Source organism: Giraffa tippelskirchi, chromosome 10 (assembly GCF_054371585.1).
Source record: "Giraffa tippelskirchi isolate mGirTip1 chromosome 10, T2T-mGirTip1v1.2.pri, whole genome shotgun sequence".
NCBI classification, from domain to species: Eukaryota; Metazoa; Chordata; class Mammalia; order Artiodactyla; family Giraffidae; genus Giraffa; species Giraffa tippelskirchi.
In genome coordinates, this window is record NC_137284.1 from 113,345,694 (window position 1) to 113,361,680 (window position 15,987).

At 39.5% G+C, this 15,987-nt stretch overlaps 1 protein-coding gene and 1 long non-coding RNA gene across 6 annotated transcripts in view; both read left to right on the top strand.

Annotated features, from left to right (window-relative positions):
• The window catches only part of JAZF1 (JAZF zinc finger 1), a 331,360-nt gene that overhangs the window by 114,274 nt on the left and 201,099 nt on the right, over positions 1-15,987 (top strand). The gene's annotated exons all lie outside the window — the stretch shown is intronic.
• LOC145523844 (uncharacterized) lies at positions 10,543-15,435 on the top strand. Its single transcript, XR_014066922.1, has 2 exons — positions 10,543-13,735; positions 14,446-15,435. It is a non-coding gene; the product is annotated as an uncharacterized LOC145523844 (long non-coding RNA).

Genomic DNA, 15,987 nt, shown 5'->3' on the forward strand with positions numbered 1-15,987 from the left:
CCTCAGCCCACTCCCCTGCCCTGAGCTTTTACTCTGCTTACATTTGTCAAGAACTCCAAACTCCAAGTGTCTCTGACCCAAACCTGGTTTCCCTTCTGGTCCCTCCTCTTATTCAAAACTTACCTCTTCTAAGTCTTATTCCCAAAGGATCTGTATCAGCACTTATCTGAGTCCTCTGAGTCTTTGGCCATTTTCACCAGCACTACAATTAATTTGCATTATTGCCATCTGCCAGGCTCTGGGGTTATAGGCACCCAGTTGTTTCTGTAAGAGATCGTAACCTACGTGTAATTCAGATATGCACTTTGAATGAGGATCTGGACTAATGAAGTATAAATGTCCTTCCAACTTCAGATTCTTAGATACAATGCACAGTCCAATAGAATAAGTCTAATGACAAGATTCAGAATAGTCTTTAGGCTGCCCAATAAATTGCACCCTATTTGTCCCACCTGTTCATAGGACCCGCCAGAGCAGTTTTTAACAAAAAAAAGAAACTTCTCTGGTCTTTGATTTCATAATATGTTAGAGGAGCCTGAGTTAGGTGATAAGATCTCTTCCTGTGATTCCCCACATTTACGATATTTTGTTTGGCAAACAAAATATGGGGAGCTCTGCTGAATGACTTGAGTACTGGTGACAGTTTGTTTTCTCAACTGTCACTGGGTTAGTTTGAAACTTTACAGAATTTCTTTTGCAACCATTTTTTGAAATGCCTTGCTTTAGTTTTTTAATTTTAAAAACTAGTTCTTTGCTGAGTGGTGATGAGCAGGCAGTCTCTTTTCATTCTTTTCTAGTTAATAATCCATTTCCAGAAATGTTTCCTGCTCACATGGTGAACAGGAAAAGCATTTGCTTATATAATATTTTCACATAGTTTCTTTCTTTTTAAATTTTATGTCGGTTTCCTGCTGGCTGGTTAAAGTAGAAAATGCTGAGGGTTGAAATATATTTTTGTGGGAAATTAACTTACTTAAAATTAAAAAATGGAAATAAGTGAACATATGGCTAGATTTTTCTGGTCATTGAGGGGATATTAGAAAATTCTCTGTTTTTTTTTTCTTGACGCATATAAATTTTGCCTGTCTCAGTCATTTCTATTTTTAAAAAATTATAATTTATAAGTTGCTTAATTTTTTTAAAAAATTCTTGGCAGTTTCCTATCACTATTAGACTGGTGTGACCTTTTAGAATTATTTGGGGGGAGAAAGACTAGAACATTTCTTGCAGTCTGTTGAAGTGCTCTATGCAGACATGAGATGCAGCTCATTACATTTGAAATTCCATTGTGATAACTTTCAGATGGTGACATTTCTTGAGGCCTTCTTCACATGTCAGAGAGACACGTATAGATTGGAAACTATTTACTCAGGAAATCTCAAATGTTGCTGAAAATACAGTTGTAAAATGTCAAGTTATTTGCATTTTGGTGAGTTGGATGTCTAAAAAATTTTGTAATCCCAGATATTTGCTTGTTTCCATTACCAAGGAATAGCAGGAAATGTTGCAAATGAAGCATACCTTATATTCTCTCCCTCCAACTCTTTTTGTATAGAAGGTGCTGCTATGTTGTAGGTAGTTTTGTTTTTAAATTTAACTCAGTTTCTTCATTTAAGAACTCAAGTCTAAATGGATGTGGTATGAAATGTTTACATTTTTATTCTTGAAGACATTTAATTCTTTTTTTCCCCTGAATATATGGGTGTTTAGTAATACTTCAGAGGTATTTAATAATGTTTATTACTGATTCCAAGGGTAATTTGGGGACTGGGGAGGTTTTATCTTTTGCTACTACGTGTCCCTTCTTTTTCCTTTTTTTCACCTGTTTCTGGTCCTATCCCAGTGAAGAGAAGGGAGGATGCTTCATTTATCTTTTTATGCCAGAGTAGCTAATCTACTAGGATCGTAGCCACTAGCTAGGATTGGTCTAGTACTGGATTCTCAAAGAAGGTTGAATAAGTGAACAAACAATCTATATTTTCAAATGCACTTTAAGTATCTTAGATGCAAGTTGTTACCCTGGAAGTAATTAGAATTTTCAAATTCCTGGGCTTCCCAGGTGGCTCAACGGAAAAGAATCTGCCTGCCAATGCAGGAGACGCAGGAAACATGGGTTTGATCCCTGGGTCAGGAAGATCCCCTGGAGGAGGAAATGGCAACCCACTTCAGTATTCTTGCCTGGAACATTCCACGGACAGAAAAGCCTGGCAGGCTGCAGTCAGTCCATAAGGTCACAAAGAGTTGGACACAACTTCTCAAATGAGCACACACAGAATAAGGCATAAGGAAATCTTCTATTCATTATTTTGATATTACGAACAAAAGACTGTCTCCTCATCATGAAAGAAAGAACAAACAAGGTGTGAAAAGAGGATGAAATAATTCATTTGCCTTGAAATCCTTGTGGAGGTGAGGTGCCGAGCTTAGAATTCTTTTATATGATACAAGAAAATAATAAACTTGGAAGATATTCCCTGGCATCTTTCAAGGATTTTCAAAACATGTGAAGAGCATGGTTGACCAACATTTCAGTGGCGATGTACATTATTAAAAGACTATTTTTTTTAACCACTAGGGTGAGGGGTCTGTGATGCGGAAAGAGTACCTGCATGGCTAAGTGAATTCAGAAATGCAGTCAACCACTGTATCAGTCTGGGTCAAACCAGGTGATGGTAAACCACAGTCATTCAAATAGGGGAAGTTTAAAATAAAGAATGATTAAACTAAGATAGGAAAGTAACCATAAGGATATAAAGAAAACTCTAATGGTCCTCTGGAGCCTAAAAAGAGTACCCAAAGAAGGACAGACTTGAAAGGGGGCCCCTGCACCAGGCTGAGGTTCCTATCTCCTTAGACAGAGTGGATGCAGCCCACGGTGATGCAGGAAGTTTGCCAGGTTGTCGGGGCTACCACTGGCCCAGACAGTCCACAGTTGCTGGACTAGCAGTAAACCAGCTCTCGGCACAGGCAAGCTGGTGCTGATGGGTGTAAGAACTGCAGCACACAGGATCTGTTCAGTAGGGCTTTGTTAGGTGGTTAGTAGGCCCAGGACCCTGCTGTGTGGTCCCTGAAGGATTGTGTGCTCTGTTCTCCTGGCTGGAGCAGAGAGAGCACAGCAGATATTCTGGTGTGTTTGCAACACTGAGGGACCAAAATCATGCAAAAACGGTGTGCTGGAACCACTGCAGTGTCCCTGCGGCGCCCTCTACTGACAAAGCTCAGCATTGTACTCACTGTAAGGAGTGCTTAGAGTCAAGTTCATTATCACGGAGAGGCTGTTAAAGAGTGAACCTGGGAGTTGAGCCACAAGAAATTGTTACCTATTATAGTCCCAAATTCCAGTTGAGGTAAAGGTGTTCTGTTTTGTTGTTGTTAAGAAAAGTGATAAATCAAAGGAGTGATTTCCCTTGGAAGCCTCACTCTCTACGTTGAAGAATCCATCAGTGCTGACAGTGTAAAAATCGAGTTCATGATAGATTCATTTTGACGCTTTATTTTTAAAAGGGGCACATCAGGAAATCAAGAAATGTTTGTTTTACAAAACTCATGTCTCTGATTGTTAAAAGATTAAAGACAAGCATAGGGTAAACCTTTTTACATTATTTGTAATATATTGGCTTTTTGCCTTTCTAAGTATGTCTGCACTGGGCCTGAAAACTCTTATGCCTCTTATTTGGGTATCTGTATCTCAGAAGACTTAGTAAGAGCAAGGGATAGTCATTCTTAACAAACGCCAGCCCAGTCTCCCGCCACCATGCCATGTGATTGCTCATCTTTACATTTGATGGTAACAGCTGGCTCCCTCCATTCAACATCATCAAAATTACTCTTGGGGTCTTTTTAAAATTTATGTCTTCTAATTTAATTGTGTTCCTCTTTGGTCCTAAATGGCAAAAGTGGATAAATTGGAGTGTTCCGTGAAGTGTTTCTACCATTCACTGTTATGCATATATTTATGTGTACTGTGTACTTTCTTAAATAGAATCTTCCTAAAAACACATGGGCAGAAATGTTAATTGGTAGAGTTTGATTTACACAATGGTAATACAAAGGACCAATATTATGGAACAGAAAGTCAACATCTGCGTTGTAAGGTCTCATTGTGGCACCACCATTTAAGAGTAATAATAATGAAAATGGTTTTTTTTTTTGGAGTGCTGGCTATAGCCAGGCATGTTCTCAGTGATTCACATGTATTAATTCACATTTAATCCTCATGAAAACCCAGATATTGTTGTTCAGGCCCTAAGTCATGTACAGCTTTTTGCCGCCCCATAGACTGCAGCAGCAGACTGCAGCACGCCAGGCTTCCCTGACCCTCACTATCTCCCAGAGTTTGCTCAAATTCATGTCCGTTGAGTCAGTGATGCTATCTAACCATCCGATCCTCTGCTGCTCTCTTCTCCTTTTGCCTTCAATCTTTCCCAGCATCAGGGTCTTTTCCAGTGAGTCAGATTGTCACATTAGGTGGCCAAAGTATTGGATCTTCAGCATCAGTCCTTCCAGTGAATATTTAGGGTTGATTTCCATTAGGATTGACTGGTTTGATCTCTTTGCTCTCCAAGGGACTCTCAAGAGTCTTCTCCAGCACTAGAATTTGGAAGCATCGATTCTTCAGTGCTCAGCCTTCTTTATGGTCCAACTCTCACATCCATATATGACTACTGGAAAAACCATAGCTTTGACTATATGGACCTTTGTCAGCAAAATGATGTCTCTGCTTTCTAATGTGCTGTCTAGGTTTGTCATAGCTTCTCTTCCAAGGAAGAAGTGTCTTTTGATTTTGTTGCTACAGTCACCGTCCGCAGTGATTTTGGAGCCCAAGAAAATAATATCTGTCAACAGCTTCCACTTTTTCCCTTTCTATTTGCCACGAACTGATGGGACCAGATGCCATGATCTTAGTTCTTTGAATGTTGAATTTTAAGCCAGCCTTTTCACTCTGCTCTTTTACTCTCAAGAAACTCTTGAGTTCCTCTTCACTTTCTGCAATTAGAGTGGGATCAGCTGCATATCTGAGGTTATTGATATTTCTCCCTGCAATTGTGATTCCAGCTTGTGATTCATCCAGCCCAGCATTTCACATGGTTGTACTCTGCATAGAAGTTAAATAGGCAGGGTGACAATGTACAGCCTTGTCGTCCTCCTTTCCCAATTTTGAACCTGTCTGTTGTTCCATGTAAGGTTCTAACTGTTGGTTGGCTTCTAGACCCACATACAGATTTCATAGGAGGCAGGTAAGGTGGTCTGTTATTACCATCTCTTTAAGAATTTTCAACAGTTTGTTGTTATCCACACAGTCAAAGGCTTTAGCGTAGTCAGTGAAACAGAGGTAGATGTTTTGCTGGGATTCCCCTGCTTTTTCTGTGATCCATCGCATGTTGACAATTTGATCTCTGGTTTCTCTGCCTTTTCTAAACCCAGCTTGTACATCCATAAGTTCTCAGTTCACGTACTGCTGAAGAATCTTGAACATAACCTTCATTAAGCATGTGAAATGAGTGGAATTGTATGGTAGTTTGAACATTCTTTAGCATTCCCTTCTTTGGGATTGTAATGAAAACTGACCATTTCCAGCTCTCTGGCCATTGCTGAGTTTCCCAAATTTGCTGATATATTGAGTGCAGCACTTTAACAGCATCGAATAGCTTAGCTGGAATTCCATTACCTCCAATAGCTTTGTTAGTAGTAATGGAGTCAGACACATAGGTTAGATCATGAAGACATTTTTTTCTATGTATTTTTATAAAAATAAGGATGATATCTTCCTTATATTACCATTCATTTGTTTAGGTTTTTTTTTTTTTTTTTAACTAAGACGTGGGTCACCAGTAAAATTCAATCTATTCCAATCTTTGGTGTATACAGTAACCACTGGACTTTGAGTGTGTCAGTGATGAGGGTCACAGCATGAGGATTCACTAGAAACCAACTTTAATCTTACTTTGTATTGTTGAGAAATTGAGAAAAATGGCCAAATTAGTGTGAGGTTTTTTTTTCAAGTGTTGAACAAATTTAGTGACTTAACATTTTAACCTATTCTAGAATAGCAGCTTAAACTCCTATCCCTTCAAGGCCCAAAAATTGTTATAGGCATTTATTAATAAAGGATGGCATAGGTAGTCTCCAAATTAGAGATGCACATGTTCAGAATTGTCATCATAAGTTATTTATGGAGCCATGGAGATAAGGGACTTGGGGAAGGGTTTTAGGAGTAGGGGGATAAGAAAGTGTACTGGGAATATTAGAAGAAGAAAGACAAAGAGAAAAGGGTAATGCTCAGTCATTGTGGTTATTAGTGCCATATAGTATTCTGAGCCTCATCTGAGGATAAAGCTGGAGAAATCTCTCTGATTTCATAAGCTGTGCTTGCTTTTAGTTTAAGCCACTAGTTTAGCACTTGTGATATGGTGGATGTGATTCTTACGGACTAAAATGCTCGGAATGATTTCTTCTTCTGTGAAACTTCATGCTCACATTCACATAATACATTCAATCCAGCCTAAAAAGATCCTTTTTAGTTTTTTCCAAAATAGTACAAGAAATGAAGCTGCCTTCAACATATTGTTGCCCTTTGAGCCCTGTAGTTGATTTTTGCATGTTAAAGACTTGCGCTCCCAGGAGCCCCATCTAACACGGAGCGGCTCTCTACTGTCGTCTGTGCATGGTGTGAACTGCCTCTATTCCTCATCGGTGCTCACTTAGGTGTTACGGCACACTTCAGGTTTGTTTTTTTGGAAAGACTCTGAATCATACTCCCTCTTTATCATCTACCCTTCAGTATCTCACTGTATATTCATGGAGCCCCTACTTTGTGAATCTCTAAGCTGGGTGTTTGAGAAGATGGAATAACTCTCTCTCTCTCTCTCTGCTCGTCAGGAATGCAAACCAGGGAGAGTTTGGGGGGAGAATGGATACATGTATATATATGACTGAGTCCCTTCGTGATTCACCTGAGACTATCACAACATTGATAATCGGCTGTACCCCAATACAAAATAAAAGTTAAAAAAGAAACCATTCCCCACCCCTGTACTAAGAAAAAAAGAATGGAAACCAGAGAGAGGACAGTGTATTCCATAACTGCAGTGTCCGAAGGTCAGTCACGGTGGTGCTACAGTGTTTTCTGACAGTTCAGAGGCAGAGGACAGTGAGTCCTGACTCCTGAGCTGGAGGCCTTGGACAAGTTAATGACACCTCTGAGCTTTAATTTCCTCATCTAGACTGTGGGGCTTGTGTTAGACATACTGCAAGGATATTTTGAGGAATATGATACATGTGAAGAAATGATATTTTGAGAAATACTATGTGTGAAGCTCAGTGTGTGGGAAACAGGCTCTCATTCATGAAAGTTATTATCAAATGAGCAAATAATTGTGCACCTACAGTGGGCCAGGCACTGTTCTAACCCCATGGGTACATCAGTGAATAAAATAAGGAGCCCTGCCTTTGTGGAGCTTATATTTTATGTGAACAATTGTATTAGAACATTATTAACAAACTCATAATGAACAAGTATTTGCTGCTGTTACCATTGCATTATCCATCTAGAAGAATGTGGAAAGAGATGGGTAGGCTTTTGACAGTCTGAGAAGGAAATGTGGAGGGGGAGGAGGTCGGGGAGAAGGAATAACATGAATCAAAGCATGAGGTGGGAAGTCTGTACAGGCTGGGCTCAGGGACAACGGCCGAGGGGTGTGTTGGGCCAGTGTGGGTGGCTGATCTGGCACCAGGGCTGTTAGTGCCGTACCAGGGGTTTCTAGACAGTGATAAGCTGTGTGAGCCATCGGGGATATTTACCCTTGGGTGTGATTTGGCTAGATCTGGATTTTAGGAAATTTTCATGTTTGTGACTTACAAAGGAAATTGGAAGGGAGAGAGACTGGAAGTTGGAAAGCTCAGGTCAATTGCAAAAGTTTAGTGAAGAAAAAACCCAAAAAGGAATTTGGAACTAACCCCCTGTTATTTATTAAGTCTGTATGAAGAACTTTTGAAACTTAATGTTTCAAAGTCTTATTGATACGAAATCAGTTCAGTTCAGTCGCTCAGGTGTGTCCAACTCTTTGCGACCCCATGAATTGCAGCACAGCAGGCCTCCCTGTCCATCACCAACTCCCGGAGTTTACCCAAATTCGTGTCCGTCAAGTCGGTGATACCATCCAGCCGTCTCATCCTCTGTCATCCCCTTCTCCTCCTGCCCCCAATCCTTCCCAGCATCAGGGTCTTTTCCAATGAGTCAACTCTTCGCATGGATACTGAAATCCTAAATGTACCCAGCTTATGTTTATAAATATATATTATATACATCCTCATGTGAACACCATCTGGATTGAGATAGAGAACATTACTGACGCCTGTATTGGGAACTTTGAACTCAGAGGGCGGGGTGGGCACTGTTCACGGTGGCCTGTTTCAGGATGATGGGCAAGCCCATGGGTAAATCCCACCTAGCCAGCCGTCTTGTCAGCTCTCCAGTCCATCTCCCTCCCCTTCCTCCCTGAGCAGCCAGCTGCTACATTAACCAGACAGCAGGAAGAAAGGCAGACTGTGTGTCCCAGAGTCTGCACCTCTTCCTGAGTTAACTTTTTAAGTGGATACACGAAGCACATTTACCCTAATGGCCCCAAACATGAGAGAATCACATTTTATACCAAGTCCTGGGTTTCCTAAAGGGAAACAGTAGAAATATTTACAAGTAGCTTTAGTGTGGCCAGGACCTACCTAAACAAACCACAAATAGAGCTCCTGTCAGCCAGTGCACAAGCGTAGGGGGTTGCTGGGTCTTGAGTGTGACTAAGGAGCCGAGGGCCCCAGGTCAGCGCAGTTTGCTATCTCCTTCTCAAAGTAATTGTACAGTGTTCTCTTTATGCACAGGCAGGGATCCATTTTTATTCCAGTGCTGGTAACTGCATTGGCATATAGTAGTTAAATATGTGTGTATTGGTTGTTGTAAAAGACCACTAGGATTGGTCAAATATAAGAGGGTAGATTCTCTAAGTTGTATTTATTCAACTTCTGTAACTATTGTCAGTTTCATACCGAGGCAAATGGGCAATGCTTTCTAGATAAAAGGTATTAATTGAGCATCAAAGTAGCATTTTGTATGTTTAAATGTATGCAGAAATATATACTCTGTGGCAAATGGAATTTGAAGCTTTTGTTTTCCCTAATTGGTTCATGTCATAAAAGTTTACTTTTCCAAATGGACTTGGGAAATGTATGTTTGGGAAGGCATGAATGGAAAGTCAGAAGAAACAGACAAAGAATTGCATTGATTCCTACCGAACTGAATTTTAACACTGGGGGGAGCTTGAAGATTAGTGGTTTTCCTTTTTCCTCTTTATTTTTGCTGTAGTCATCAGATAAAAAAGATTAATTCTGAGCTGCTGTGGATGAGGATTGGGGTGGGAAAGGTGAGCGGGGAAGGGTCCCGAAAAGCCCTCTAGCATCTTCCCAGGTCCAAATGGATTCAGCCCAGGTCTTCTCAGCCCACTCTGGTTTTTGTGCATGTCTTCCCATAATTCAGTCTGTTACAATCAGATGTATGTATGTATAGAATATTTATGAACCCTTCATGGTCTCCTAGCTGCCTGAGGTTTCTTGAAGAAGCCCCTATGGTTAATTGGTATCCACTGTGTGCCTAGGGCACATGTGCAGGAGTTGGAAAAGTCTCTGTGGTTATTTTTGTAGCATATCTCTGACCTCTTCTGGGCATGTCTGCCATGGATTTAGAGATCAGCTTGCACATCCTTTTCTGGAAGGCTACCCTTCCTTGCTCATGCCTAACTTCCTACCTGACACATCAAATTTAAAAAATCTTCTGCACATCAAAGGAAGCAATCAAGAGAGTGAAAAAGCAAGCTATGGAATGGAAGAAAGTACAAATTATATATCCGATAATAGAGTTAATATCCAAAATGTATAAGGAACTTCTACAAGTCAACAACAACAAAACAACTCGATTAAAAAATGGGCAGAGGACTGAACAGAGAGTTTCATGGATCCTGAGTTTCGGTTTTGCAAGGTGAAAATGTTCTACAGACCTGTTGCACAACAATGTGAATGTATATAACCCACTGAACTGTACACTTAAAAATGCTTAAGATGATAAATTTAATGTTATGTATTTTTTTACTACAATACAAAGAAAATAGTCTTCATGCTTGTCCCTGTTTCTTTGAGCAAAATGATTTCTCCTGTTTCTGAGTGTCCTTTTTTCTAAGACTGCAAGTCAGGGTGATTTTTGCCGGTTTGATTTTAACATCCTGACTGATCAGCGTTTCTTGTGATTTCAAGAAACACATAGCTTGGATGTTGCTTTGCTCTTCTTGTGAAAATGGAAAGATGATGATGATTTGTTTCATAATTTTTAAAATACTTTCACAGTTTGTGCTGTGCCAAACGGCTTCATCAATTTCAGACAAGGCTAAAGAACCCATTTATAGGTGAGAGCTTAAAGAGTAGATTACACATCTGGATGCAACATTCATGTCCCCTGATGTACTTATGTTAAGTGACAATGTCCATTGGGATTGCTTTCTCCCAGAAGTTTTTAGAGTGGAATTTTATGCCTGTATTTCAATTATCGTATTATGAAATTGATTCCAGACTCAAATAAAATGAAAATGAAGTAAGGATGAAAAGGTATGTAGTTTCCTTGGTGCAGTTCAACTTAGGAGGGGAAGCACCCAATTTTTAATACGAGCAGTTTACAGCCACTCATGGTTAAATGGTTAATAGGATTCTTTGCAACAAAAGGTGGTCTAATTATCAAGGAGGAGAGAATAATGTAGCCAGGTTATTTACAATGTGTGACTTACTTAAATTATGATCCTGTTAACTATACAAAAATGACAGAAAGCAGAAACATCAGAGCAAATTAAACATTTTGGCTTTTCATTAATGATCTTGAATATAGGAGGTGTGCACAAGGTTAATTTTTTCCCCCTTTAAACATCACATGAGGCCTGCCCTCAGAGTGAACCTGCCATTTAAAAGATTCAGTGCATTAGCTCCTAAACAGAAAAAAAAAAATGACAGTAGTTTTTTCTTTTCCACTGGGCCACACTAGAGTGTTTAGTTTCTGTCACTAAATCACATGGTAGGTTTTCTAATGCCCTTCTAGATTGATTTTAGGTGTGATTTCTTTCCTCATGATTATTGTTTTGTTGAGTTACTAGTTGATTTTAATTGTTCTTATTTGCAGGCTTTAAATATTGATGGCCTGTGTCATTTACAACTCTCTTTTGTGGCACTGACCTTTGTGAGTGTTTATACATATGAATCCCAGGACATTTTTTCAGCTCTTTAGGATGAAGGGGGGTTGTTAGGGAGATTTGTTAGTTATAAAACAGATGAAGAGTGTCCAAAAGGAACTAGAAAACTTAGTATTCAGAAGCCAATTCATAGGAGAAAATACAGAATTTTACTAGATTAGAGATATTATAAGTTTCATAATAGAGATATTATAGAAAGTTACTGTTAAATTTAAAATTTAACAGTTTTTTAAAACATAATCATAATGTTTCTCTCAGAAATTTTCCAGAGAATTAATAACAAAAGAAAACATACAGAAAATATTAATAATTCTTTATTTAATGGGGGCATTACTATTCAACAAAGAGAAGAGCACATATTCAAATGCTCAACACAAAAATCGAGGTCAGACCAAACCACAGAGAAAATCTCTGCACATTTCAAAAGTTAGACCCCGTATGGAGTGTGAAGAAAAGTAGAAGTGTTAATCACTCAGTCACGTCCCACTCTTTCTGACTCCATGGGCTGTAGCCCACCAAGCTCCTCTGTCCATGGAATTCTCCAGGCAACAATACTGGAGTGGGTAGCCATTTCCTTCTCCAGGGAATCTTCCCATCCCAGGGATCAAACCCAGGTCTCCTGCATTGCAGCAGATTCTTTACCATGTAAGCCAGGGAAGTCCCCATATGTGGTATCCTTTCTTTAAACCAGCTGTGGTAATACTAGATGTCAGATGTCAGCCTTCCTTCAGTCTAACAACTTGGACATTTGAAAATACTATTCTTTATAACTGTTGTATTTGTTGTTTGAGATACAATTCACATACCATAAAATATACCCTTTGAAAGTGTTCAGTTTGGTGGTCTTTAGTATATTCACAGAGTTATGCCACCACAAACACCGTTTCATTTCAGGACATTTTCATCCTCTCCAGAAGAACCCCTGTTCCTGTTAGTAATCACTCCTCCTTCACCTCTCTCCTCAACTCTTGGCAACCACTAACCTACTTCTTTTCTTTCTTTATCTGCCAACTCCAAAGATTTCATACACATGGAATATAGAAGCATAAACTATGTATTCTTTTGTATCTGGCTTCTGTTACTTGACTTGTTTTCAGGGGCCATACCTGTTGTAACATGAATCAGTACATGATTCCTTTCTATATAGCTTGATAATGTTCCATAGTTTGATCATGCCACTTTCCCTTCCCCATTGATCTATCAGTAGCCATTTGGGTTATTTCCACCTTTTGGCTATTATGAATAATGATTCTGTGAACATTCATGTACAGTTTTTTGTGTGTTCATTTTTTAAACTCTTGAGTTAAGAAAATCGTAATTAGAATGGCAGACTATTTAGAAATTACTGAAGATGAGAATGCCCCTTACAGAGATCCATATGCTGTGGCCAAAGCAGTCTCAAAGTACAAATTATAGTCTTAAAAGATATTTTTAAAAAACTTAAAATTGTTGAAAATAAGTAAACTAAGTATTCAAATCAATATTTGAGAAAAGAATAATAAAATTATCCAAAGTAAAATAACATGAGTAATAACTGTTTTTTCCATAAATTATATAAAATAAGATAAAAGGAAAAATCCTTACAGACTTTATAAATAAAATTGAAAAAACACTTCTTTGAAAACATTGATAAAATAGGAACACCTCTAGGAAGCTTAATTGGAGAAGAAAGGTTTTACAAGCCTTTCTTGTAAACCTTTATAACCAAAGGTTTACAAGCATTGTCTATGCACCTATCTTGTTAGTAATGAAGTAGAAATTTTAAACAACTATAAATTATCAAAATTGACTAGGAAGTACGTATGAATAGAAAATAACCATAGAAGAAAATTACTTTTCCATTATCCGTCCATCCAACCATTCATCCTTCCATTTCCATCCCAACCAGCCATCTAATTCTTTTTGAAAAGTAGCCAGTTTCCTCCCTCCTAAATACCACATACAGACTTTTGTCTTGGCAATTTATGTACCTCTAAAGCGTCGATAAAGACAGGAAGCAAACAAAGTTTATACTACAAACCCGCTAAAGTTATTTTACCCAAACCAAACAAGAATGTGACCAAGAAAATGTGGAACCATCTCACTTATCAATACAGATTCAAGCCAAGTACGGAAACATACAAAAAGAATAATACACAGCAGTGTTGTAAGCTCAATCTAATCTAGGAGGATAAGGGTGGTATGATATTAGGAAACCAATCTAATTCACTAAGTTAATAGGATAAAATACTAACATTCATATGTTCAGTTGCTCAGTCATGTCTGAATCTGTGACCACATGGACTGCAGCATGCCAGGCTTCCCTGTCCATCACCTACTCCCAGAGCTTGCTCAGACTCATGTCTATCAGGTTGTTAATGCCAATCCAACCATCTCATCCTCTGTCATCCCCTTCTTCTCCTGCCTTCAGTCTTTCCCAGCATCAGGGTCTTTTCCAGTGAATCAGTTCTTCGCATCAAGTAGCCAAAGTATTGGAGCTTCAGCTTCAGCATCAGTCTTTCCAATGAATATTCAGGACTGATTTCTTTCAGGATAGACTGGTTGGATCTCCTTGCAGTCCAAGGGACTCTCAAGAGTCTTGTCAAACACCACAGTTCAAGAGCATCAATTCTTAGGCACTCAGCTTTCCTTATGGTCCGACTCTCAAATCCATATATACTACTGGAAAAACCATAGCTTTGATTAGATGGACCTTTGTCAGCAGAGGAATGTCTTTGCTTTTTAATATGCTGTCTAGGTTGGTCATAGCTTTTCTTCCAAGGAGCAAGCGTCTTTTAATTTCATGGCTGCGGTTACCATCTGTGGCAATTTTGGAGCCCAAGAAAATAAAGTCTGTCACTGTTTCCATTGTTTCCCCATCTATTTGCGGTGAAGTGATGGGGCCAGATGTCATGATCTTAGTTTTTTGAATGTTGAGTTTTAAGCCAGCTTTTCAACATTCTCATATGAATGTTGAAATTCTCTATATATGATAAATATTAGAAGCATCCAGTTAAAAGCACTAAAGCTTCAATAAGATTGATTCATCATTAGGTTATTAATCAATAAAAATGAATCTTTTCCCATATGATAGCATTAACCACATGTACAGTATTGTGAGGGGGAAGATACCTCTCACATTTGTATCCCAATGTTGGAGAAGACTGTTGAGAGTCCCTTGGACTGCAAGGAGATCTAACCAGTCCATCCTAAAGGAGATCAGTCCTGGGTGTTCATTGGTAGGACTGATGTTGAAGCCGAAACTCCAATACTTTGGCCACCTGATGTGAAGAGCTGACTCATTTGAAAAGACCATGATGCTGGGAAGGATTAGGGGCAGGAGGAGAAGGGGACGACAGAGGATGAGATGGCTGGATGGCATCACTGACTCGATGGACATGGGTTTGGGTAGACTCCGGGAGTTGGTGATGGACAGGGAGGCCTGGTGTGCTGCGGTTCATGAGGTTGCAATGAGTTGGACACGACTGAGCAACTGAACTGAATAAACATATCAAAATGCTATCACCTTCATTTATGATCAAGGAAAATTGCTATTGGATTCAGTTTTCATCTATGACATTGCCCCAAAATTACAATGACTGATAATGTCTGGTACTTGGGAAGGTGTGGTGAGAAGGGCACACTTACACAGCGTTACTAGAAATTTGGATTTACATAGCCTATTTACTGGAGAAGGCAATGGCACCCCACTCCAGTACTCTTGCCTGGAAAATCCCATGGACGGAGGAGCCTGGTAGGCTACAGTCCATGGGGTCGCTAAGAGTCGGACACGACTGAGTGACTTCACTTTTACTTTTCCCTTTCACTTTTCCCTTTCATGCACTGGAGAAGGAAGTGGCAACCCACTCCAGTGTTCTTGCCTGGAGAATCCCAGGGACGGCGGAGCCTGGTGGGCTGCCGTCTATGGAGTCGCACAGAGCCGGACACGACTAAAGCGACTTAGCAGCAGCAGCAGCCGCCTATTTACAAGGATTGCATCTAAGCCAAGCTTAAAAACGTACTTTTGACCTAGCAGTTCTATTGCCATAGCATAGAAATTCATGGTAGCAATATTAAAAAAAAAAAAAAGAGAGAACAAAACTTGAGAACACCGTAAACATCCCTTAGAAAGGAACAAATTAAGTTTGGAATATTCTTGATCTGTTATACCATGCCACCATTGAAAAGAATAATAAGCTGATGTTGAATAATTTGACATGGATAGATGCTAGATGTCAGTTAAGAGCCCTGGTCTAAAACAGTCAGCCACAAGCTGGGTACCCTTTAGCAAGTTACTTCTCTTAAGTGTTACTTTACCCACCTGGAAAAGTGGGACTGTTTATAGTGCTCGCCCCCTAAAGGTCTGTGCGAATTAAATGGGGATCTCCATGCATCAAGCTGGAGACAGCAGTAAGGAGTGGATATAAAATGTGACACAGCAGCTACATAGTTGCCTGCGTATTGACAAAGTAAAAGAAGGGCCCTATCACAGTGCTTGTAGTAATTAACCTAGGGGAGTTGAGGGATATTCATCTCTTAACTTCACACCTCTGTGTGATTTTTAACTTTTTAATGGTTTTTCCATTTTTAAAAAATCAGTAAATGCTATTTTGTAATTTTGAAAGCTAATAAAATGGTTTAAAAAATCCCACCACCCCTGCTGTGGGGTATTTCTGCCAGCATCAATCTCCCCACCATCCCTGTGTTCGCTCTGATTGAGCAATTGAGTGTG